Source organism: Eriocheir sinensis, chromosome 28 (assembly GCF_024679095.1).
Source record: "Eriocheir sinensis breed Jianghai 21 chromosome 28, ASM2467909v1, whole genome shotgun sequence".
NCBI classification, from domain to species: Eukaryota; Metazoa; Arthropoda; class Malacostraca; order Decapoda; family Varunidae; genus Eriocheir; species Eriocheir sinensis.
The window spans coordinates 12,213,863-12,240,371 of record NC_066536.1 but is presented as its reverse complement, the minus strand read 5'-3'; the positions used below and the strand labels follow the sequence as shown (position 1 = coordinate 12,240,371).

The 26,509-nt window shown below is 42.6% G+C and overlaps 1 long non-coding RNA gene across 1 annotated transcript in view; it reads left to right on the top strand.

The window, feature by feature from the left end:
• Positions 1 to 22,539: 22,539 nt before the first annotated feature.
• Positions 22,540 to 26,509, top strand: part of LOC127004537 (uncharacterized) — a 38,703-nt gene continuing 34,733 nt past the window's right edge. Inside the window, exon 1 of the long non-coding RNA XR_007757875.1 lies at positions 22,540 to 22,657. This is a non-coding gene — a long non-coding RNA (uncharacterized LOC127004537). The remainder of the gene's footprint in view (positions 22,658 to 26,509) is intronic.

Here is a 26,509-nt window from a genome sequence, read left to right as displayed (position 1 = left end):
TAGATAGATGGATAGACAGATAGATAAATGGATAAATAGATAAATATAGATAAATAGATAAAAAATAATAATGAAAACGTGTAGAAAGGATTTAAGTGGAGGAGAGAGAGAGAGAGAGAGAGAGAGAGAGAGAGAGAGAGAGAGAGAGAGAGAGAGAGAGAGAGAGAGAGAGAGAGAGAGAGAGAGACTACCTATATCATTAGTTACACTCAGTTCCGCATTAACCTTTCTAAAGCCGGTGATTCAGGTTTCCCGCGGCCTCCACTACGTACAAGGCTCCACCATAAGGCCTTTCTAGTATAGCAGGCTTCGTCACGCCAAGCCGAGCCTTCTGATTTGGGTTCTCACGAAAATAGAAATAGAAAATGGACCTTGACATGTATGAGAGGTTAAGCAAGACTAATATTTACTCATTGTTTGACAGGTAGGTGAGTTATGGGGTCTTTGCTGAGGGATTTGATTTGTGTGTTTGTTTGTTTGTGTTTTGGTTGGTTGGCTGGTGCGACGCGATGCTGCTGAGTTGTCCCTTTCGAAATTTTTGTATTCTTCTTCGTTTCCTATCATGTTGGTCTCATTTATTCTGATTCTTGTTCTGTTGATTTGTTTTTTGGTTATGGTTGTTGTTGTTTTATTGGTTGGTGTAATGTGACGCTGCTAAGTTGTCATTTTTGAAGTGTTTGTATTCTCCTCCGGTCTCTGTCATATTCCTTTTTCCTGTGTCTTGTTTTGGTTCTTGCTTTTATTGTTCTGGTTCTGTTATTTTTTTTTTTACGGTTCTGGTTCTGGTTATTTTTTTTTCTCTGCTCCCAATTTTCTGGTTCTTATTTTGGCTCCGGTTTTTATTCTCTCATTTTCTGATTCTTGTGAAACGTTCGTATTCTCCACCGTCAAGTAGCCATAAAAAGTTAATACACACACGCACGCACTCACAGAAGCCGTCTCGTTAATTGTTACAAGCCATCAGACTCCATATCCTTTTCCTCTTCAGCCATAAGACTCAATATTCTCTTCCTCTTTAATTGTTACAAGCCACCAGACTCCATATCCTTTTCCTCTTCAGCCATAAGACTCAATATTCTCTTCCTCTTTAATTGTTACAAGCCATCATACTCTTTTTTTCTCTTCCTCTTTACTTGCCATAAGCCCTCAGACTCTATTTTCTTTACCTCTTTAGTTGTTATAAGCCATCATACTTTTTTTTTTCTCTTCCTCGTTAATTGCCATAAGCCCTCAGACTATTTTCTCTCCCTCTTTGTCATATGCCATCAGACTATTTTCCCTTCCTCTTTAATTGCTACAAACCATCAAACTCTATTTTCTCCTCCTCTTTGTCATAAGCCATCAGACTATTTTCCCTTCCTCTTTAATTGCTACAAACCATCAAACTATTTTCTCTTCCTCTTTGTCATAAGCCATCAGACTATTTTCCCTTCCTCTTTGATTGCTACAAACCATCAAACTCTATTTTCTCTTCCTCTTTGTCATATGCCATCAGACTATTTTCCCTTCCTCTTTGATTGCTACAAACCATCAAACTATTTTCTCTTCCTCTTTGTCATAAGCCATCAGACTATTTTCCCTTCCTCTTTGATTGCTACAAACCATCAAACTCTATTTTCTCTTCCTCTTTGTCTTGTGCCATCAGACTATTTTCCCTTCCCCTTTAATTGCTACAAACCATCAAACTCTATTTTCTCCTCCTCTTTGTCATAAGCCATCAGACTATTTTTCCTTCCTCTTTAATTGCTACAAACCATCAAACTATTTTCTCTCCCTCTTTGTCATATGCCATCAGACTATTTTCCCTTCCTCTTTAATTGCTACAAACCATCAAACTATTTTCTCTCCCTCTTTGTCATATGCCATCAGACTATTTTCCCTTCCTCTTTAATTGCTACAAACCATCAAACTATTTTCTCTTCCTCTTTGTCATAAGCCATCAGACTATTTTCCCTTCCTCTTTGATTGCTACAAACCATCAAACTCTATTTTCTCTTCCTCTTTGTCTTATGCCATCAGACTATTTTCCCTTCCCCTTTAATTGCTACAAACCATCAAACTCTATTTTCTCCTCCTCTTTGTCATAAGCCATCAGACTATTTTCCCTTCCTCTTTAATTGCTACAAACCATCTAACTATTTTCTCTTCCTCTTTGTCATAAGCCATCGGGACTATTTTCTCTTCCTCCTCAGTTGTTACAAACCATCACTCTATTTTATCTTCCTCTTTAGTTGTTCCCAGGCATCAGACACCATTTCCTTTTCCTCTATGTTTCAGTGATCGCGTCCTTGCCAGTCACGTTGGGCGGTTTGTTTAGGGCGGCGAGCAGTCCATAAACAATTTTAACACCTGACTTGACGCGCTGATTATTGCGGGCTTGGGAAACTGCATGACGGTACATAGAAGCTGGAAAGGCATTGAAGCGACGCACCTGCTTATCACGGGGGAAAACAAAGACACACCTGTTGATATTGGCGGCCAGGTAATTGGAGGTTCAGAATCATGTGTATCTTGAAGTATATATGATTTTCGTCTTTAAACTGATTTGCATATTCGATTTATTTGTTTGTATGTGTGTAAATGTGTGTGAGGGTTCGTTTTTCTGTGTGTTGGGGGAGGGGGTAGGTGTGTGTGTGTGTGTGTGTGTGTGTGTGTGTGTGTGTGCGGGTTAAGAGGGAAATTCCACCGTGCTGAGTGATGGAGAGAGTTTCTTGACGGTGTGATAGAGTTAGGGGTGGAAGGGGATGTGGAGGTGGAGGAAGGGTGATGAGAGTGATGGTAATGGTAGATAATCTGTCAGAGATCATCAATTATCATCAATATATTTCTATCATTACATATTTATTTATTTATTTATTATTTTCTTGTGGTCGGGGAAAACGAGAGACAATTTCCAGCAAGTCACGCAGCAGAAAAGAAAGAAAAAGAAAAAAAAACAAATGACGCAAACTTCAATTCTTCTCTCTCCCTCTTTTTTCTCCTCCCTCTCCCTCTTACTCCCTTCCTCTCTTCACCTCACTACCTCCTAACTACCTCCTCAATGCACACACTTCACGTAAGAATATTTTTGTCGTGGAGGTCAATTCTATCCGTCTTTTGTCCGTCATTTCCACTCTCCCTTTACTCTCTCTGTCTCCCTCTACTCCCCCCCCCCCTCTCCCTTCCTCTCTTTTTTTTCTCCCCGTCTTCACCTCGCCGCCTCCTAAACAGCACCCTCAGCACACACATATATATATACAGTTCTTGGAAATATATTGTCGTGAAGATTGAGGTCAGTTCTTCCCTCGCACCTTTGGCCACTTGTACCGCCCTCCCTCGCTCTTTCCCTCCGTCCCTCGCTTTTTTTTTCCTCCCTCTTTCTCCTTTCCTAACTCTTTTTCCCTCCTTCTCTCTTTTTCCTCTGTATCTCTTTCCCTCCTTCCTTCCTTCCCTTTGTTTTGCCTCCTTCTCTAACTCTCTCTATTCCTCTACCTTTTTCCCTTCTTCCCTCCCTTCATCTCTTTCCTTCTCTTCCTCCATTCTCTTTTTCCTTCCATCTCTCCTTTCCCCTTTCTCTTCGTCTCTCCCTTCCTCTTTCTCTCCTTTATTATTTTTCTCCCTCACGTTTTCCTTCCCTTCCTCTCTACCTCACTCACTCCCAACGACCCCTCAAACACACACACACACACACACACACACACACACACACACACACACACACACACACACACACACACACACACACACACACACACACACACACACACACACACACACACACACACACACACACACACACACACACACACACACACACACACACACACACACACACACACACACACACACACACACACACACACACACACACACACACACATTTTTTGTTTGAATATACTGAAGTCGTCGGGAAATTGACATTCACATTTTTTCCTTTGTATAGAACTGCAGATAAACGTGTGTATTTTTTGTTTGTTTATTTGTTTGTTTGCTTTCAAGGATTCAGGTTTTATTGGGAGATGCCTCTCTCTCTCTCTCTCTCTCTCTCTCTCTCTCTCTCTCTCTCTCTCTCTCGATTATATTTTTTTTCCTTTTTTCATGCCTATCAGAAATATTGGAACATAAAGATAATTCATAGAACACCGAACACCCATAAAGTACCCTCCTTCCTTTCATTGTACTATTTTTTTTTTATAGAATTGTACGTTAACATAGTAGATAAAACCATAAACACCAGCAAACTCATGAACATAGAGAGCCGGCAAACCATATATACTTTTTAAGACTTTATTTTACTGCTTGACACTTTATCCACAACGACCACCACGACCTCAACTACTAAACTCAAGTATAGAAAAATAAATATAAAGACTAGGATACATAGGAAAACAAATAGAGGCAAACACGGATACATACAAAAACAAACAGAAGCAAACACAAACAGGAAAACAAACCGAACCAGACAGATACTTATAAAAAACAAACAAACTCAGATACATACGATAACAAACACATGAACACATACTTATAGAAAAACAAATAGAAAAACACATATACATAAGAAAACAAGAAAAAACAAACACAGATCGAACAACTTCAAATCCACACACACACACACAAAAAAAAAACATATTCACAATTCTAAGACAGGAAAGTCTAAGAAAACACCTCCCTTAACATCTATCTATCACATCTTACTCTAAAGGAGGCAGGTCAAGGTTAGAACACAAAAGGAAAATTCGTATATATTCTACAAGGGTATCGAACCAGGCCTCCTCCCTCCCTTTGCATTTTCCTTGGCTATCATGCAAGCAGGCGAGTTGTAGGTCAGTGACGCGGGAAGAAGGTTGACTGAGACTCCCACCTACGTAAGAAAAGAATACTAATGTGGTGTTTTGTTTTGTTTTTACTCAATCGGTTTTCCCTTCTCTGTTTGATTGTGTGTGGTTTAAGGAGGAGGAGGAGGTGGAGGTGGAGGTGGAGGAAGAAGAGGAGAAGGAGCAGGAGGAAAAATTTGGCGGTAAAAAGAAAAAAGAATGACAAAGAGGAAGAGAAAAGGAAAAGAAAAGAGAAAAAGATGAGAATGTTCGTAGAGACAGGGAAAATGAGAGAAAAGGTGGTGGAGGAGTGAGAAAAAAAGCTGAATAAAAGAAAATGACAAGGAAAAGGGAAAAAAATGAAGTGGAGATGGAAAAAGATGAAGATAACGATGGAGAAAATAAAGAAGAAAAATAAGGAAAAGGAAAGGAAAAAAAAACGAGTAAAACAAGAAAAAAGAAATAGAAGACAAAAACAGGATAAAAGAATAAAATAGAAAAGCAAAAGAGAAAAGAGAGAAAGAAGTAGAAAAAATAAATAAACAAAAAGAAAGAGGGGCAGAGAGAGAGAATCCAATCAACAAAAACTTACGCAAGACAAGGAAAAAAAAGGAGACAACCCCCGCCCCCCCCCAAAAAAATAACACATAACATTCCATTCCGCCGTCCGCCGTCTTGCCCTGCGCCTCCTCCGTCTCGTGTCACGGCGCCCCACACACCTCCGCCGTCAGTACCTGTAGGAGGGGCCGCGGCAGGTACTCAGGTGTGGCGGCTCAACGATAGTGAAGGTGGTCTTGATTTCCTGACCCCGGCTCCTGCAAGGCTTCTAGAGGGGTGGTGGTGGTGGTGGTTGTTGGTTGTCAGGTGCAGTGTTTAGGGAGATAGTGTGTGTGTGGGGGGGGGATACGTGTGTGCGTGTGTTTGTGTGTTGTTTAATATATGTAATTGTTTGTTTGTTTGTTTTTACCGTATTGTTTATTGTCTGTTTGTGTATTTCTTTGTCTACACACACACACACACACTCTCACACACACACACACACACACACACACACACACACACACACACACACACACACACACACACACACACACACACACACACACACACACACAGAGAGAGAGAGAGAGAGAGAGAGAGAGAGAGAGAGAGAGAGAGAGAGAGAGAGAGAGAGAGAGAATCAGAATGCATAAAATAAGTGTCGACAAATCAAAGGCGACCGTGACTCTCTAGATGTCTTAGGATGTGTGCAATACGGGACACACACACACACACACACACACACACACACACACACACACACACACACACACACACCAATCATTTCTGCTTGCCTGACACCTTAACCTTCGAACAAGACGGGCAGTGACCTGTACCTATGTGTGTGTGTGTGTGTGTGTGTGGGTGTGTGTGTGTGTGTGTGTCTCTCTCTCTCTCTCTCTCTCTCTCTCTCTCTCTCTCTCTCTCTCATCACCTTATGTTCTCTCTCTCTCTCTTCACGTTCTTCCACTTTCCCGTTAGATTCCTTGCTCAGAAGATGGACAGGAAACTCTCTCTTCAAGCATACCGTTTCTCCAGGTGCTAAAGATGATCTGCAGGTGTGATGGTGAGCATGGGGGCGGTAGACAGGTGTTTGTGTGTAATGGGGAGATGAGTGGAGGTGGACAGATGTAGAGGTGTGTAATGGGGAGATGGGCGGAAGTGTAGAGGTGATGTAAGGGGTGGTCATAGGTCTTGGGGTCTGTACCTGTGGGAAAGTGATTATTACGCAACTCGCCTGAACCGTTTATCCACCCTCGCGACACATCCGGGAAATAGAAAGTGAGAGTGATACCGATTTCAGTGTTGGCAAAGAGTTAAATCGCGTGTAAAGGATCAGAATATATTAAGGAACGATTCACTATTTGCGTTGAGCCGTCTCCCCTCCCTAACACACACACACACACACACACACACACACACACACACACACCATTCATCAAACATTACTTGCTAAAACTTATGTATATTTTTCGTCACACATGATTTCATTTGATAAAGCATTCCACTTACTAGTTACTCGGGTGTGAAATGTGTGTGTGTGTGTGTGTGTGTGTGTGTGTGTGTGTGTGTGTGTGTGTGTGTGTGTGTGTCCTGACCTGACTGCTTTTTCCCTGTGGTTGCTTCCCCTGCCTCTCAGCGTGTGTCTGGTTGGATGGTTTGCCGGTCGACTTACTCTCTCGTGACCCAGGTTCGAGTCCGACATGCACCAAATAATGTAATACAACATCGCCGTGTTTGCCAGTAACATAAATTTTCACCGTTTACCTATGAAGCGAAGCGCAGTGACCAGTCGCCGATGACCTATCTATAAAATGTGAAATGTACAGACAGAAATTTGTGTTATATAGACTCATTATTATTATTATTATTTTTATTATTATTATTATTATTATTATTATTATTATTATTATTATTATTATTATTATTATTATTATTATTATTATTATTATTATTATTATTATTATTATTATTATTATTATTATTATTATTACTCTTTTTATTAGTATTCTTATTCTTATTTTTATTCTTACTATTACTACTACTATTGTATTTTGGTGGTGGTGGTTGTAGTAGTAGTAGCAGCAGTAGTAGCGGGAGCAGAAGTACTCCCGGAGATGATAACAAAACAAAAACACAAACAAAAACAACAACAATTTTCGTAATATTCCAGCCGTTAACGAGGTTCTTCCGTACGCGTTTTCTTTATCCTTGCCCTGAGAGAGAGAGAGAGAGAGAGAGAGAGAGAGAGAGAGAGAGAGAGAGAGCAGATAAACAGACACACAGACAGACAGACAGAGGTTGCCATGTGGATGTACGTGTGTGATGTAGATATGAGGGAATAGATGAGAAAGGAAGGACATGTAGACTAGAATAGAAAGAATAGGCGTGTGGTGGGGGAGAGTGGGTATAGGTGTGTACGGGGGGAGGGGTGCAGCGGGGCAGGTGTAGGCGGCACGTACGGGGGTCAGGGAAGGTCACGAAGCTATGTGGCCTTGAGGTGCTCAGCGGGGGCGGGGAGGAAGGCAAGGGCGCGGCAGGAAAGGTTACGAGAGAGTGTTTGTGGGTCTTTTGAAGCAATTACCTTTTTTGTATGCCCCCTGCTCGCTGCCATTACTCATCATGTAGGGAGAGAGAGAGAGAGAGAGAGAGAGAGAGAGAGAGAGAGAGAGAGAGAGAGAGAGAGAGAGAGAGAGAGAGAGAGAGAGAGAGAGAGAGAGAGAGAAAGAAAAAACAAACTAACAAAGAGATAAAGAAGTAAAGGAGAAGGAAAGAATGAATGGAAGTAAAAAGAAAGAAGGAAAAAAGAAAATGAAAAAAAGAAAGAAAGAAAGAAACAGATAAAGAAAGAAAGAAAAAAGAGGAAGACGAAAAGAAAGAGAGAAAGAAAGTGAGAGAGAGGCAGAAAAAACAGAAAGAAAAAAGAAAGAAAGAAAGATAATCATTTGCATTGGAGTGAATAAGAGTGTCGCTTCCTCTACCATCACCCAACCTTAAGCCGCCCCACAAACCGTAAATGGCAGCAAAAGAAAAAAATAATAATAACAATGACAAAAGCAATACTCGTGGCCTCACTAACCATCCAGCTGACAGGTAAATTAGATGATAGTCCAGGTGAATGCCATCCGCTGCTTCGTGCCTCCTCCGACTTAGAAAAAAAAGAGCACACAAGTATGTCTCCTCTTGCCGTAAAGGAATAATCATTTCAGAATTAAACGCAGGCTGGCATGACCTCACTGCATATCTGACTTTCCTTTATGATACTGTTATGCTCACGATGGCGCTGTGATTATGGCTTATCTCTCACTCTTTATATTAATGATACAATTTTTTTTTCTTTCATACAGTAGAGGAAACAGCTCAAAGGCAAGGAGAAAAAGAAAAAAACAAACACTTTCCCTTATGGTGATACAGTTAAGCTCACGATAGCTCTGTGATTATGACTTATCTCTCACTCTACATTAATGATACAAGTTTTTTTTTTTTTTTCATACAGTGGAGGAAACAGCTCAAAGGCAAGGAGAAAAAGAAAAAACAAACACTTTCCCTTATGATGATACAGTTAAGCTCACGATAGCTCTGTGATTATGACTTATCTCTCACTCTACATTAATGATACAAGTTTTTTTTTTCTTCATACAGTGGAGGAAACAGCTCAAAGGCAAGGAGAAAAAGAAAAAAACAAACACTTTCCTTTACGATGATACAGTAAAGCTCACGATAGCTCTGTGATTATGACTTATCTCTCACTCTTTACATTAATGATACAAGTTTTTTCATACAGTAGAGGAAACAGCTCAAAGGCAAAGAGTAAACAGGAAAAGGTCCACTCAGCACTACCCCTGTCAAAGCAAATAGAAATGAGCGGCCAAGATGGTGTTTACTTTGGGTATATCTCTGACTATTGTATATGACAGACGGTTATAGGTAGTGTAATTCATTCTTCTTGGCATCTCACTCACTCCCGCTTATAATAGACAGTAGAAGGTGCGTTAGGACATTCTTCTTGGTATCTCATTCATCCTCGCTTATAATAGAGAGTAAAAGACAGGCTAGAAAGTCATCTTGGCATATCTCTGACTAATGCATATGACAGACGGTAAAAGCAGGCTAGTAAAATTATCTTGGCATTTCTCTGACTAATGCATATGACAGACGGTAAAAGCAGGCTAGTAAAGTCATCTTGGCATATCTCTGACTAATGCATATGACAGACGATAAAAGCAGGCTAGTAAAATTATCTTGGCATATCTCTGACTAATGCATATGACAGACGGTAAAAGCAGGCTAGTAAAATTATCTTGGCATATCTCTGACTAATGCATATGACAGACGATAAAAGCAGGCTAGCACAGTTCCCGTTTTATACCTCTTTTATAATCGCTAGACAGTAAAATGCATGCCAACACCGTCCAGTTAGCAACATTCAAACCAGAACCTCCGTCACGTGTCCTCCCATCTGGGCCTCCTATCGCGTGAAATCGGGGTCAGCGCGGGTACTCCCTTATCAGCTCACTCCAGCGGGGCATCAGCTTTCCCCGAGGCACGTTAAGATGGACAGATTGCGCGGTCGATTAAGGATAGGCCTTTTTTTTATACAGCAGAGGAGACAGTGCAAGGGATCTGCTTCTTCGAGGGGGTGAGTTTGCTGTCTTTCTGTTGACTTCGAACGTTGCGACAGTGTATACCATATGTCTCTCTCTCTCTCTCTCTCTCTCTCTCTCTCTCTCTCACACACACACACACACACACACACACACACACAGAGAGAGAGAGAGAGAGAGAGAGAGAGAGAGAGAGAGAGAGAGAGAGAGAGAGAGAGAGAGAGAGAGAGAGAGAGAGAGAGAGAGAGAGAGAGAGAGAGAGAGGTTACAGTCGTGAATTTACAATGTTTAATGAAGGAAATTAGAAAGTCCCCCATTAACATTCCGCTTTCTGTGATCGTTCCGTGTCAGCGATTTTTCCCAAACTCTCCGCCTTGACACAGTATAATGTTTAGCGGGTTAGAGCATTCCTTTCACCTCTCCCTCCCTTCCTTCCTTCTCCTCTTTCTCCTCCTCTTCCTCCCCCTCCCCTTTTTTGTGTGTGTACCTTTGAAATCAGTTAATGTCGATGTTTATTTTTATTTTTTTGGTCGTTTTTTGGTCGATGTTTATTTTTTTTACTTTTTTGGTCACTGTTTATTTTTGTCGATTTTTTTTATATATTTTTGTCGATGTTTACATGTTATTTTTTGTTTGTCTTTTTATTGTCACGGTTTGTTTTTTGTTAATGTTTTTTTTGGGGGGGTCGATATTCATTTGTTTTTTATGTGTTTTGTTTGTTTATTGTCGATGTTTTATTTTTTATGTTTCTTGTCTGTTTTTGTTTGTTCGTTTATTGTCAATGTTTGTTTTTTGTGTACCTTTGAAATCACTTTTTGTCGATGTTTTCACCTCTCCCCTCCCTTCCTCTTCCTCCTCCTCCTCCTCCTCTTCCCTTTTTTGTGTACCTTTGAAATCACTTACTGTCGATGTTTTCACCTCTCCCCTCCCTTCCTCTTCCTCCTCCTCCTCTTCCTCCTCCTCTTCCCTTTTTCGTGTACCCTTGAAATCACTTACTGTCGAAGTTTTGATCTCTCCCCTCCTCTTACTCCTTCTCCTTCCTTTTTTGTGTACCCTTAAAATCACTTGCTGTCAATGTTCGGTCTTATGTAGGTCGGTTCTCACACCCACCACGTCCTTGCGAAGTCCCCCTCTTCATACTAATTGGAACGTGGAAAGAAATAACAAGAAATCAAAGTATATATTCATTTTCCCACTTCTCTAATTCGAATGTACTGGTATATTTTAAGTATCTCTGCGTGACTGACTGGAGGGGTGAAAGCTGACATAATATTCTTCAAGTACACCGACTTTTTAAATCATATATATATAATCACAATGACTTTTGCGGATGATTGTTTTTTTTTTATTTATTTATTTATTTTTATTTTTTTCCCCTGAACACCTTGTTGGCTGAATGCATCCTTGCCTCCTCTGCGGCTTGTTGTCCAGATGTGTTTTTCTTTTATTTATTTAGTTCTTGAATCGAAACTCACTTCATTTTGCTTCGTCACTGATCAGAAGTTGCTTGGCATTAGTGATACATTATGAAGTAGGTGGTGGACAGGTGTTTATGTGTGTGTGTATGTGTGTTTGTGTGTGTGTGTGTGTGTGTGTCAAGTTGGTCAGGAAAAGTGACTCATCTCGTCGTAAGAATGATACAGGAAAAATGTCTCCGCCGATCATGACTTTGTGAAGGCGAAGGAAAGTCGGACATTAAAAAAAAAAAAAAATGAAATGAACACCATGGAAAGATATTTATTCAAACCTTCTCCTTCTTTCCTTATCCATGGCAAAACAGGGCAAACAAAACCCAAATCAAAAAAATGCATACAAAGAAAATGACCACAATACGCTGCTCCTTCTAAAAAAAAAAAGAGAGAGAGAGAGAGAGAGCATACAAGTGGCTGCTAATGGGTAACGCTCAAATCTATATCCCGAGATCTCTTGATACTTCCCTCCTCACACATCTTGGTGGGAGTGTAGGGCAGGCCGTGGAAATGCATGCAGTCACTTGAAGATGGAGAGGATGACGGACATGACGGACATACCAAAGAGATTACAGACTGAAGAACGAGAATTTAGTGGTGTCGTGTGTGTCACCTAAAAATAGTCCCTGAAACACACCATATCGATCGAGGTGAAAAGAAAAGGCGAACATATGAGTGAATGCCGGATATACCAAAGAGCCTACAGACTGAAGAAGGATGATTTAATGAAGTATCGTGTGTGTATTACCTAAAGATAGTCCTTAACTCACACTATAGTTCGAGGAGGAAAGAAAGGGCGAACATATTAGAAGATGACGAACAAGACGGACATACCAAAGAGATTACAGACTGAAGAGGGAAGATTTAATGAAGTATCGTGTGTGTGTATTACCTAAAGATAGCCCTTAACACACACACCCGTTCGAGGAGGAAAGAAAAGACGAATATACCAAAGAAACTTAAGATCGAAAACAGGAGTTGCATTGCATGTCTATAGTACTTTTAAACAGCCATACAGACGCGTGCTATCAGTCAGAAGCGCAGCAGAAGACACTCAGAAGGTAATATCAAGGAGTGTTTGTTTGTCTCCCCGCCTGTGTAGTAGAATAACCCTTAGAAATACGTGCCATCAGTCGAAGGCGAAACTAGAATCGAACCAGCTAAAGAAATTCAAGTGCTGTAGAGGGAAGAATTCTTTGAGTCTATTCGTGCGTGTAGTACAAGAAATAAGAGAGTAACACCTCTATAACCAGTACCCATATTAAAAGCTTTCCCTTCCTAGACCATTCATTCGCGTGGGATTAGTTTCAAGATTATCACTATACCAGACGCCGTTCCATTCGAGTTGTTTTCTATGGTCCTTTTTTACGGGTTAATGGCCGCAGAGAGAGAGAGAGAGAGAGAGAGAGAGAGAGAGAGAGAGAGAGAGAGAGAGAGAGAGAGAGAGAGAGAGAGAGAGAGACTATATATAGAAGGCTAGATACTATATCATAACCTCCACCACCACCACTACCGCCACCACAATCACTACCAATCTTCATCATCATCATCCAATATTCCCACAAGCAAGCACACACACACACACACACACACACACACACACACACACACACACACACAAGTACTAACGGGAAAAGAGCTGACATTGAGTTCTCTTGTCATTGAGGTGAATTCCACTGCGTGAGGGTGGGGGGTAGGGGGGGGAGGAGATGAAGGGCGGGGTGGTGGGGGAGGGGGCGGCAGCTGTGTGTCCAGTCATCAGTTGTTCCGCCCGAGAGAGAGCGAGAGCGAGAGTAAGGGAGAAAGGGAAGGTTGGTAGGCAGTCCTTTGGCCCTGGTAGCCAGGTGGGCGGGAAGGAGATGCACGCAATGGTAGTGGTGGTGGTGGTGGTGGTTGTGAGGTGGGTGGTGGTGGTGGTTAGGGTGGTGGTGGTGGTGGTGGTGGTGGTGGAGAGAGAGAGCGAGAGAGAGAGAGAGAGAGAGAGAGAGAGAGAGAGAGAGAGAGAGACAGACAGACAGACAGACAGACAGACAGACAGACACACACACACACGCAAGCACACTAGACAGGGGAGACAAGGAGAAACACACTCTTGAACAAACACAGACTCTCTCCATGTAAGTGATGTCTCGACTTTACACGGATTGAAAGTGATAAAAGAAAAAAAGATTAGATCAGTGAGACCCTTGGAAGCGCAGGATAGATTCTTTGCTGATATTTCTTTCTGGTAACGATGCGGAGAATTCATGCAGCATTTTTTTTGTTTTTTTGTGGGTGTGGGTGTGTAAGAGAGAGAGAGAGAGAGAGAGAGAGAGAGAGAGAGAGAGAGAGAGAGAGAGAGAGAGAGAGAGAGAGAGAGAGAGAGAGAGAGAGAGAGAGAGCATTAGTGTGTATCTTTTCTCTCGTTTGTTTGTTTTTTGCTTACACCACACAGACACCCCACGACCCGACCCACAGATAGATAGATAAATAGATAGATAGATAGATACCTCTCTTTCTGAAATTGATCTCTTTTGGTCATTCATTTCTGTTTGCTTGTATAGGAGCAGCTCTGAGCGGACTTTTTTTGGTGTTTGTTAATAACCCTAAGCCGTGGATAGATAGATAAATAGATGGATAGATACTAACAGATAGATAGTTTATTGATTGAAAATGAGTTACTACACTGCACAAGCCACACCATAATGAGATACCTGTACAGTGATAGTTTTTTTTTTTTTTTTTTTTTTTTTTTTACAGCAGAGGAGACAGTGCAAGGGCGTAAAAAAAAAATAATGAAAAAAAAAGCCTGTTTATGTAAAAAGTGATTGTGGTCCAGGAGGGTTCTCAGTGCCTAAGCCTCTCTCTCTCTCTCTCTCTCCCTCTCTCTCTTTCTCCACTCCACCGACCTCTCATTCTGCAAATCTGTGTCAAGCATAAGGGCTCTCCGGACTGACCTTATCATCTGCGTCCCCTGTTGTAAGCCTTTGTGAACATGTAGGCCTTGGAGGGTGATAAAGGTGAATGCGCCGACACACACACACACACACACACACACACACACACACACACACACACACACACACACACACACACACACACACACACACACACACACACACACAAGAAAGAAAGAAAGAAAGAAAGAAAAAGAAGGAAGGAAAGAAGAAAGAAAGAAAGTTAAAGGAAGAAAGAAAGAAAAACAAACGAAAGGAAGAGAGAAAGAAAGGAAGGAAGGAAGGAAGGAAGGAAGGAAGGAAGGAAGGAAGGAAGGAAGAAGGGAAGGAAGAAAGAAAGGCAGGAAGAAGGTAAGGAAAGGAGGAAGAAATGATGGGAGAAAGAGAGAGAGAGAGAGAGAGAGAGAGAGAGAGAGAGAGAGAGAGAGAGAGAGAGAGAGAGAGAGAGAGAGAGAGAGAGAGAGAGAGAGAGAGAGAGAGAGAGAGAGAGAGAGAGAGAGAAACCGGTATCTCTCTAATCAGAATTGTTGCAAAGCCCGCGCGATGTCACACTCGTCCATACCAAAGACTGAGGCCGGGCAAAAAATAAAGCGAGGAAAGCAATTTAAGGTGTTTTGCTCTTATCATAGGCATCTCAAGTAATGTTAGGTGTTCCGCGGTGCTCTCCTGGCAACATCATGACGCGGGCGATGAAGCTGGCATGACTCTCCTCTTCTACGGCTCTTGGTACATCTTTCTGTATTGCGTTCAAGACTCCAATTCCCTTTTCCATATTATTCAAGCTAGTGGTGACTGGGTATTCTTGTAGCCACGGAGACTACATACACACTTACTGCTGGCTAAGGTGTAAAGTTTGAGGATGTTATTTAGTGTTGCAGGTGAGGTTAGTGCAGTGAAAGGTCGGAGTTGGATTAGAGGAGGAGAATGTTAATGTTGAAGAAGGTTGTTTTACTGCAGGGGAAGGTCGGAGGTTAAAAATACATGATAGGAGGTTAGGAGTAGTGCCCGTCCATGGTTTAGACTTTAGAGGAAGAGAATGTTAGTTTTGAGGAAGGTTAGGTTAGTGTAGTCGAAGGTCGGAGTTTCGGAATGAGGAGCGTAAAAATTAGGAGTAGTGCTGGTGTGGGTTAGAGGATGAGCATGTTAGTGTAGAAGAAGGTTAGGTTAGTGCAGGTCGGAGTATAGAATGAGGAGAATCAAGATTAGGAGCTGTGCCCGTGTATGGAATAGAGGAAGATTATATTAGCTTTGTTGCCAGGTTCAAGATGATTAGTGAGGAGATGGGAAGATAAAGAAAGAGAAGAAGTGGGTGCAGCGATCTCACTTCGTTATGAATCCTAATCAGTAAAGTAAAGATAGATGGGTTTTTTTGTGTGTGTAAGAAAGAGAGAGATAGCATCAGTGTGTATCTTTATTGTCTGACCCTCTTTGTCACTAACACTCTCTGACCTCACCACAACTCACCTGGCAGGAACCGTGTACAAGGTGTCCGTAGCTTCATGGATAATAACTGACCACCTTAGAATCAGGGGTTAAGGGAATGGGAACTGAAGCTTCCACCAAAGTAAAGGCATAAAAAGAGAACCCACCAAGGAGTTCACCGTGAGAGAACCTAAAGAAAGACTAAGAGAGAGGGAGAGATTTCAAACGAACTAGTAAAACTGACCACCATAGAATCAGAGACAAAGAGCCGATTTCACAGTCCAACACGTGTCTTCGTAACAGCCCGAACCAAACTATAAAATCCCATACAATCGAAAATGGTGAGGTCTTCGATGCCACGCTAAATACACAAGACTTTTCCTGTACAGTTTCATCAAATTTGTGAACTTAAATACAAACACTAGGCACTATACAAGGAAATTTCGAAGGCTCTGGTATTGGTTTGGGAGCTTACTAACCCATCATGGGGAACTGTGAAACCGGCTGTAAGAGAAAGGGAACTCAAATCTCCACCAAAGTAAAGGTATAAAAAGAACTCACGTAGAAGTTCACCGTGAGAAAACCTAAAGATAGAAAAATTACGAGAGAGAGAGAGGGAGAGGGAGAGAGAGAGGGAGGGGGAGAGGGAGAGGGAGAGGGAGAGGGAGACAGACTACAGACGGATGGCAATAATGGTTCGCTCCTAAGCACCACGTGTAGAAATGAATGACCTATCGTAAAAATAAAACCTTAAAGCGTCTGCGAGTTGCGGTCACCGAGTCCCCTTCTGCGTGAGTTGTTTCCAGCGGCGGCTTAGAAAGTAGACCTGTAGAGGGGGAGCAGAAGGCGGTGACCTCGTGTCCAACAACTTCAAGCCATTTAACAACTTGGGACGTGAGGTGATTAGAGATGGGTAAAAACACGACAATCTCTCATCCCAGTGCACTCATCCCCCCCTCTAATGATAAGCCTCCCTTCCCCTTTCTCTCCCTTCCTTTATACATACTTCTTCTAATCCTTCATTTTACCTCCCTTTGCAAATTATCGAAGAGCCTGAACGGGAGGTGGTTGTAAGACTCAACCTCCCTTCCCCTCCCTTCCCCTTCCCCTCCCTTCCCCTTTCCCCTCCCTTCCATATATCTCTTCTAATCCTCCATTTCACCTTCCCCCTCCATCTCTCCGTTCCCCCTTCTTTTCTCCCTCCTTTTTTTCTCTTTTCCAGCCATTTTTAACTTTTTTTTTAGTCCCCCCCCCCCCCCCCGTGCCAACCCTTCTCCGTCCTTCACTCCTTGGGCTTCCATCTTCAAGTCGTCTCCAATTTTTTTTTTTTTTTGTGTGTGTGTGTGTGTGTGTGCTATTCGGTTTCTTGGCCGTCCCTCCCTCCCTCCATTTCCTCCTCTTTTCTCTTTTCTAGTCTTTTTCACTTCTCCTTTTACTCTCCTTTTTACTCTCCCTTCTTCTTTTCTATGTTTCAGTTATTTTAATTTTTTACCTCTCCCATTCCAGCCCCGGCCTCGCTATTCTTCCTCCTCTCTCCTTCCCTCCCTCCTTCCTCTCCTTTCCCTTTTTAACCAGCTTTTATTCGTTCTTTTCTTAATTCTACTTCTATCCATGCTATTCTTTCCTCTCCTGTTCCTCTACCATCCCGTCTATTCCTATTCCTATTCCTTGTGCTCCTTTCCTCTCCTGCCTCCATCTCTTCCCTATTCCAACTGTTCTCCTTCTCTTCCTTTCTTCATTCTACTTCTTTCCATGCTGTTCTTCCCTCTCCTGTTCCTCTACCATCCCGTCTGTTCTTTCCTTCCTTCCCTATTCCCTGTGCTCCTTTTCTCTCCTGCCTCCATCTCTTTCCTATTCCCAATGTTCTCCCTTTTCTTTTTTTCATTCCACTTCTTTCCATGATGTTCTTTCCTCTCCTGTTCCTCTACCATCCCGTCTGTTCTTTCCTTCCTTCCCTATTCCCTGTGCTCCTTTTCTCTCCTGCCTCCATCTCTTCCTATTCCCAATGTTCTCCCTTTTCTTTTTTTCATTCCACTTCTTTCCATGATGTTCTTTCCTCTCCTGTTCCTCTACCATCCCGTCTGTTCTTTCCTTCCTTCCCTATTCCCTGTGCTCCTTTTCTCTCCTGCCTCCATCTCTTTCCTATTCCCAATGTTCTCCCTTTTCTTTTTTTCATTCCACTTCTTTCCATGATGTTCTTTCCTCTCCTGTTCCTCTACCATCCCGTCTGTTCTTCCCTCCCTTCCCTATTCATTGTGCTCCTTTTCTCTCCTGCCTCCATCTCTTTCCTATTCCCAATGTTCTCCCTTTTCTTTTTTTCATTCTACTTCTTTCCATGCTGTTCTTTCCTCTCCTGTTCCTCTACCATCCCGTCTGTTCTTCCCTCCCTTCCCTATTCATTGTGCTCCTTTCCTCTCCTGCCTCCATCTCTTTCCTATTCCCAATGTTCTCCCTTTTCTTTTTTTCATTCCACTTCTTTCCATGATGTTCTTTCCTCTCCTGTTCCTCTACCATCCCGTCTGTTCTTTCCTTCCTTCCCTATTCATTGTGCTCCTTTCCTCTCCTGCCTCCATCTCTTCACTATTCCCAATGTTCTCCTCTTTTTTCCTTCATTCTACTTCTTTCCATGGTGTTCTTCCCTCTCTCCACTGCTTATTCCTGTTTCCCTCCTTCCTTGCCCCTCGTTCCCCCTCCCACCACTGTACCCCCTCTCCACTCATCACCGTAACAAGCCATAAACACACCCTTGGGCCTCCAGACAACCCTGAGACGCGTCCACGACCCACCACCACGCCCCTCACCCTCTCGCTTCGTCTCTTCCTTCTTCTCGAGTAGGCCGCCTTCACCCCCACGGCGCCCTTACGAAAACAGGACTCCATCGGTAAAGAAGGAAAGGAATGGAAAGGACGTCTGCTTCTGTCTTCTTCATATTTGTACGGATCGGGAAGTGTCTTGTTGAGGTTCTTTGCGACACGAAGTCTAATGAGGAAGAGAGGGCTTCCATTTTCAAGTCGTCTTCATTTTTTTTTATTTATGTGCTATTCGATTTCTTGGCCATCCCTCCCTCCCTCCCTCCTTCCCTCCGCATCCTCCTCTTTTCTAGTCTTATTCATTCCATTTTTTTTTTTTTTTCAATTTTACCTCCACCTCTGATGGTCTTTACTCTCCCTTCCTCACTCCCTCTCTCCCGCCTTCCATCGGTAAAGAAGGAAAAGAATGGAAAGGACGTCTTCTTCTGTCTTCCTCGTATTTTTAAGGATAGTTAAGTGTCTCGTTGAGGTTCTTTGCGACACGAAGCCATGAGGAAGCGAGGGATGAAGTTGAAGGTGGATGTTGTTGTATGAGGAAGAGTTGGGAATAATATATGTTGATTTATGGATCGTCGTGGCAATCGTATCTCGGAACCATAAGGAGAGAGTGTTATTTTTTTCCAGCAGGGGAGGCAGCTCAAGGGCAATAAAAACAACAACAACAACAAAAAAAGCCTACCAGACGCTGCTCCAACAAAAGAAAATTGAACGAGCGGCCACAAGAGAAGTCAATTTCGCGTGACGTACGGTATATAAAAAAAATTGTTCAGGAGGGAGGAGAGGTAAGGTGTGAGAGGGATATTGAAGCTGTATGTTATCGTATGAAGAAGAGTTGAGGATATTATAAGTTGATGTATGGAGAGTCGTGGAGCCATAGTCTAGCAACCATAAAGAGTGTACGTGTTGCAGGAAAAAAAGATTGGGTCTGGGGGAAGAAGGACTAAGGAGTGAGAGGGATTTTGAAGCTGTATGTTATCGTATGAGGAAGAGTTGAAGATATTATAAATTGATGTATGGAGAGTCGTGGCAATAGCATCTAGGAACCATAAAGAGTGTACGTGTTGTTGAAAAAAAAAAGATTGGGTCAGGGGGAGAAGAACTAAGGCGTGAGAGGGATTTTGAAGCTGTATGTTATCGTATGAGGAAGAGTTGAAGATATTATAAGTTGATGTGGGGAGAGTCGTGCCAATAGCATCTAGGAACCTTAAAGAGTGAATGTAATGCAAAAAAAAAAAAAAAAACTTTGGTCAGGGGGAAGGAGAACTAAATGTGTTAGTGGGAATTTGAAAGTCTGCGTGTGTGTATATATGTGTGTGTGTGTGTGTGTGTGTGTGTGTTTTTATAGGCGAGCGATGGTCACGACTGGACGGCCTAGGTCTAATTTAATTACCCACGAGAAAAAATAAGGAATAGAAGGAAAGGAAAACGGTCGTAAATTATGGCATTTCCGAGGCATTTATTATCACACTGGTGGTGGTGATGGTGGTGGTGGTTATGGTGGTGGTGGTGATGGTGGTGGTGGTTGTGGTGGTGGTGGTGGCGCTGGTCGTAAAGATAATAATGGTTAACGTGGACAGTGATGGTGGTGATGGTGTCGTTGTTGTTGTTGTTGTTGTTGGTGGTGGTGGTGGTGGGAATGGATGAGAGAAATGGTAGAGAGCGAAATGGGAATGGTGTTATCGAGAAGAAAGTAAAGAATATGGAAACTAAAGGAGGAAAAGAAGAAAGAAGAAAGATATAAGAAGAAATTAAAGTCGCCAAGGAGAATAAAAGAGAATGGAAAATGTAAAAGGAATAAAAGATGAAAGTTAGAGTTCGAACTGGAAATCTTGTTGGCGAGGAAGAAAGAAAAGAGAAAGGAACAGTAGTAAAAGGAATAGGAGAAAGTGGAATAAATAAAAGGATGATGAAAAAGGAGACAAGAAAGGAGGGAATAATGAAAATGCATCAGACTGTGAGTAAAATGAAAGTGGCGGCGACGGGAAGGAGGAAAAAAATTGGAAAGAGAGAGAGAGAGAGAGAGAGAGAGAGAGAGAGAGAGAGAGAGAGAGAGAGAGAGAGAGAGAGAGAGAGAGAGAGAGAGAGAGAGAGAGAGAGAGAGAGAAGCAGCACCATTCATATTTATAATTTATAAATAATCACTTGTTTCATTTTAGCGCCCACTTACATTTGCAATCATGAAAGAAGAAGAGAGTAACAATGTGTGTGTGTGTGTGTGTGTTTGTGTGTGTGTGTGTGTTCATGGAGGTGTCCCAGCCTTGATCAGGGAAAGGACTCGTTTTGGCTCATGAGGGGAGGAGGGAGAAGCGTCAAGGCCGGTCGTGACCAAGCGGAGGCGAAGGAAAGAAGGAAAGGCGGACACACTAACGAGATAAAAGACTAAGTGTAAGGCATATTCAGTACTGCTTTCCGTCTGTCATTGGTTTGCTAACTGACCTGTGTTCTGGGAAGTGATGGTGGTGGTGGTAGTGTGTGTGTTGGGGGGGGGGGGGGAGCCTTGTCTCAGCTTCTTTCCCGTGACTGCAGGAGTGAGGCAGGGTTGTGTCCATGTCCCGTCGCTTTTCAACACTTGTATGGGCTGGGTACTTGGTAGAGTTGTGGACCAGAGTTATTATGGAACATCCACTCTGCATTAACCCTATCCGATCCGAGGGGGGACAAATGTGGCCTCCCCTCAGCCACTTCGATCAAAATGATGCACTTTTTCTTTTCTTTGTACTTTCCACTAGCTTCTTTTCACTCATTATTCATCATTGTTTTACACTATTGATTCGGTACCAGTACTTAGTGTTCATGAGCGTTATCGTTGTTCAGATAAATGAGTACGATGCTTGGTGTTACGAGCGCGAAAATTTGAAAACGTCGGATCGAATAGGGTTGAGTCTTTTCATAGCATCAATTGCGCCTACCTATTATCATATCAGTTTTCTTCTGTCTCCTTAGAATTCTGTTTTTAGTCTCCGTCGCTGTTGGGGCGTAGATGACAAGAATTAACCCTGTCAGTGCGCCTTCACCCTCTGCCCTGCCTCTGTCCGCTTCCCCTACACTCCCCTTTCGCTGTCCTGTTTCTACTTTTCCTTCCCTTCCATCCTCTTTCACTGCCCTGTTCCTACTTCATATTCCCCTCCACCCCCTTCCCTGCCCTGCTTCTACTTCATATTCCCCTCCACCCCCTTCCCTGCCCTGCTTCTACTTCATATTCCCCTCCACCCACTTCCCTGCCCTGTTTCTACCTTCCCTTCCTCTCTACTCCATTCACTACTCCGCTCTTTCTCTGTTCTCTGTTCATTACCTTCCCACTACCTTCCCTTCATTGCCCTGCTTCTCCTTTCCCTTCCCTTCCATCCCCCTTCACTGCCCTTTTTCTTCCTTGTCCCTCCCCTACATCCCCTTCTCTGCCCTGCCCCTCCTTTAAGCCGCGGCTACACTAGTCACTGCTACCCCTGGGCTGGGCTATTTTGGCTGGGCTGGGCACCCAGCCCTGCCAAATCCGCCCAGCCCAGGGTAAATTTGAGTGGACGCGCTGGATCGTTGTTCTCCCAGTGGTATGGCTGCGCGCACCGTGTAAAGTTGCCAGATTGTCTTACTCAGCCTCTTATATTTACCGACTTCCGACCCCAAAACTGTCTCGTGGACCCCAATAAGGAGATTCACTTAAAATTATCGTTAAAATAGTTAATTCCTGATGTTTCTTGGCAATAGTTAGGCGTCAGAAACCGGTAAATACTATGGTCTGAGTACGACAATCTGGCAACGGTGGGGCGCAGCAGAGGTATTGAGATACTGTAGTATTTAAACATACAGCTAAAACCAAATTATCCTATATAATAAAATATATACATATGTTATTATATAATGAAATTATTAGTTTTTCTGTATAATTAATGATCACTAACGGCACACAAATTAATATAACACAGCACCTTCACACTCGCTTGACTCGTGCTTTGTTTACATCTGGACTTGGCCTTGGCGGAAGAGCGCAGGCGGCTGGACTGGGCAGACTTCTGTGTGACCACTCGCCTTGTAAACCAGCCCTACGGCTGGCTTCCAGCCCAGGCAAAATCGTCCAGCCCAAGGGTAACCTTCCATCCCCCTTCACTGCCCTTCTTCCTTTTCCCTGCCCTACATGCCCTTCACTGCCCTTCTTCCTTTTCCCTGCCCTACATGCCCTTCACTGCCCTTCTTCCTTTTCCCTCCCCTACATCTCCTTCACTGCCCTTCTTCCTTTTCCCTCCCCTACATGCCCTTCACTGCCCTGCTCCTCCTTCCCCTTCCTTTCCACCTCCTCTACTGCCTTGTGCGTCCTTTCCTTCCTTTCAATCTCTCAAGTTTAAAACACTTCAATTTTTCTATTTGTTTATATTTATTTACGTTTATTTACGAACCTGTCTTTCTTAATTTACCTCCGTGTCTTCTTATTTGTTTATCCATTTATCTGTTTTATTGGTTTCTTTTCTTCCTTTTCTTATTTTTCGGTGTATGTATTTTTTTCTTTTCTTGTTTTTTGGTCTTTATAATTTTTCTTTTTTTTTCTGATCTTGTTTTTGGTGTATATTTTTTTTCCTTTTTCCTTTTTTTCTTGTTTTTTTGGTGTATACATTTTTTTCATTTCTTGTTTTTGGAGTATACTGTTTTGTTTTGTTTTGTGTTTTTTGTTATTTTTGGTGTATGCATTTTTGTTGTTGTTTTTCTTTTCTTGTGTTCCGTGTATGCATTTTTTTTTTTCCTCCGGGCCAGTCACGACGCGGTAAAAGCGAGGCGGGCGTTGTGTTGTGTTGTGTTGTGTTCTGTTGTGTTGCGTTGTGTTGTGTTGTGTTGTGTTGTCATCTTCGCGGCGTGATGTCACCGCTTACTGCCGCCGCCGCTACACCCTCACGCCTCTCCGAACATGCCGCGCTTCTTGCACCTCCAAAACACACACACATACACACAAACGACATTACTTTTGGTCATGATCTGGCGCAATAACAGAAAAATGTTGGGTTCCGCGCGACTTTAAGTATGCGAAAGAGACTACACGAGATCCAGAAACACACGTAGCCAGCCTGAATTGAAGATTGTATTGCGGCTTGAACTGATGCAAGAGAAAGTATGAATAGGAATTGCTTATTGCTAAAAGACAGATAAGTTTATGTTGAATAGAAAATGATGATGCATATGAAAGGAATACACACGGCTCAGAAACATGCTTATAGACAACCTGATATAGAGGTTTAAAGATTGCATTGCGTCTGGAACTGATGCAATGGAAAGGGGGAATGGAAACTGCTTGCGACAAAAGACAGTGAGGTGTACGCTTGGATAGAACTTTATATTGCATACGAAAGAAATACACACGGCTCAGAAACATGCTTATAGACAACCTGATTTGAAGATTGTAATGCGTCTTGAACTCTTGCAATGGAAAGTGTGATTGGAGGCTGCTTGCGGCAAAAAACAGTGAGTTGTATGTTCAATAGAAATTTATACTGCATGCGAAAGAAATACACACTGCTCAGAAACATAGCGTGGATTCAAGATTGTAGTGCAGCTTGATCTAATGCGACCGAAAGTATGTAACTCCTTGCGGCCAGAAGACAGGTAAGTGTTTGTTGAATAGAAAATGATACTGATTCTTCCTGCTCTGTTGCCGCACCTTCAGGCAGTGACAGCGCCCTCTCTCTAATTCTTGTTGTGTTGGAATGCACTCAAATTTTCGTGTCTGGCTGCGGGCGTGGAGTTTACAGTGTGGCAATGAATGCACGACTTTAGGTTAAGTTTGGTTGTTTTCTTCAGGTTTTCAAGTTAGGTTATATAGATTTGGTTGCGTTCGGTTGATTAGGTTAGGGTAGGTTATTTCCTTCAGATTGTCGTTAGGTTAGATTTGGTTGGGTTGGATGGGTACGGTTGATTTGGTTAAGCTGTGTTACATAGGATTCAGTCTGAGTTGAGTTGAGTCTGAGGTGGAGGAGAAAGAACAGAAAGAGGAAAAAGAGAGAAAGAAATAGGAAAAGAAGGACATAAAGCAACATACGAAGCTTGAGTTTGAAGAAGAGGATTTAAAAAGAAAACAATAGAGGAACGAAGAGAAAGAGGAGAGAAAAGGAGGGAAAGGAATAGACAGCAATAAACGAAGCCATCCCTTTACCCATTTTGTTCACAGTCGATATTTATAAAGGGAAAAATGCTTCTAAACGGGCCACTCACGCTGTCCTAAATCCTGGGGCTTCAAATGACCGGATGAGGGAAATTGTTTGAGGGCGACACCCGATCCTGCAACCGCCAAGGACTTTTATGCTCGAGAGGATAAGTAAAGCGCTGAGGAAACAAAGGAAGGATGCTGTGCAGGGAGGGGGAGCTGAACTGTCCAAGCCACAAAAAGGTGATTGTTGATTGTACCGCGTGACGAGCCGCCGCTTCCCAGAGTAAAAGTGGAGCCGAAGACGAAGATGAAGAGCGTGAAGATGATGATAATGATGGGTGAGGAGGAGGTGGTGGAGGAAGAGGAGGAGGAGACGAATGAGGAAGGGAAAAAAAGCAGGATAAAAGAAGAAGACGAAGATGAAAATGAAGAGCGTGAAGATGTTGATAATGATGATAATAAGGGTGAGGAGGTGGTGGAGGAAGAGAAAGAGGAGGAGACGAATGAGGAAGGGAAAAAAAGCATAAGGATAAAAGAGAAAGACGAAGATGAAAATGAAGAGAGTGAGGATGATGATGATGATGAGGAGGAGGAGGATAATGGTAAGGAGGGGGAGGAAGAAGAAGAAAGGAAGGAGAAGGAGGAGTAGAAGAATGAGGAAGGGAAAAGAATAGAGGAGTGAAAGTGGAAGGGAAGACAAAAATGAAGAGCGTGAAGATGATAATGAGGATGATGATGATGATTGTTGTGATGAGAAGGGGAAGGAGGAGGAGGAAGAGGAAGTGGTGAAGGAGGGGAAGGATATGATGGAAAAGCAGAAGAATGAAAAGATAAAAATACAGAAGAGTTGAAGTGGAAGCGAAGACGGTAATGAAGATGAGGAGGGGGAAGATAATGATGATGAGGAGGAGGAGAAGGGGAAAAGAGCAGAAGGGTAGGAGTGAAGGCGAAGGCGAAAATGATAATGATGAGGGTGATAAGAAGGGGAAGGAGGAAGAGGAAGTAGTGGAGGTGAGAAAGGATATGTAGAAGGAGTAGAAACATGAGGCGGGGAAGAGAGGAGGAGGAGGAGGAGGAGGAGGAGGGGAGGGGAAGAAAGGAGGGGAAGGGGGGAAAAAGAAACGATGAAAAAATTATAATGATTCAGAAGAAGAAGAAGAAGAAGAAGTAATAGAAGAAGAAGAAGATGAAGAAGGTGATGATATGATGACAAAGAAAATAGGAGAGGAAGAAAAAATAAAGGAAATAAGAAAAAAAAGTTATGAAAAGATAAAAAAAAGATAAATATAATGAAAAAAATATATAAAGACGAAAAACGTTAAAAAAGAAAAAAAACTAAATAACGAACAAACAATAGATGGAAAAACCTCAATATCGACCGTTTCTGTTTTTCTTTAACTTTCATTTTTATTCTGATTCTTCAACGTATTTTTCTTCACCTCGAGGCCAAAGGAGGGATTGCGAGGCCACGAGCGGTGTGTGTGTGTGTGTGTGTGTGTGTGTGTGTGTGTGTGTGTGTGTGTGTGTCTAACCCTTTCACTCTCACTTTGTCACACCTCATAAAAAAGACATAGACAGACAAGCAGATAGACAAACAGACAGAGAGACAGAGACAGACAAACAAGTAGAGACACAAACAAACACAGACAAACACAAACAGACAGGCAGACAAACACATTTACATTTATCCATATTTATTAACACACACACACACACACACACACACACACACACACACACACACACACACACACACACAAATCTCAGCTCTCTCATCAGTGTCTCCCCTTGAAGGACGTCCCCCTCCC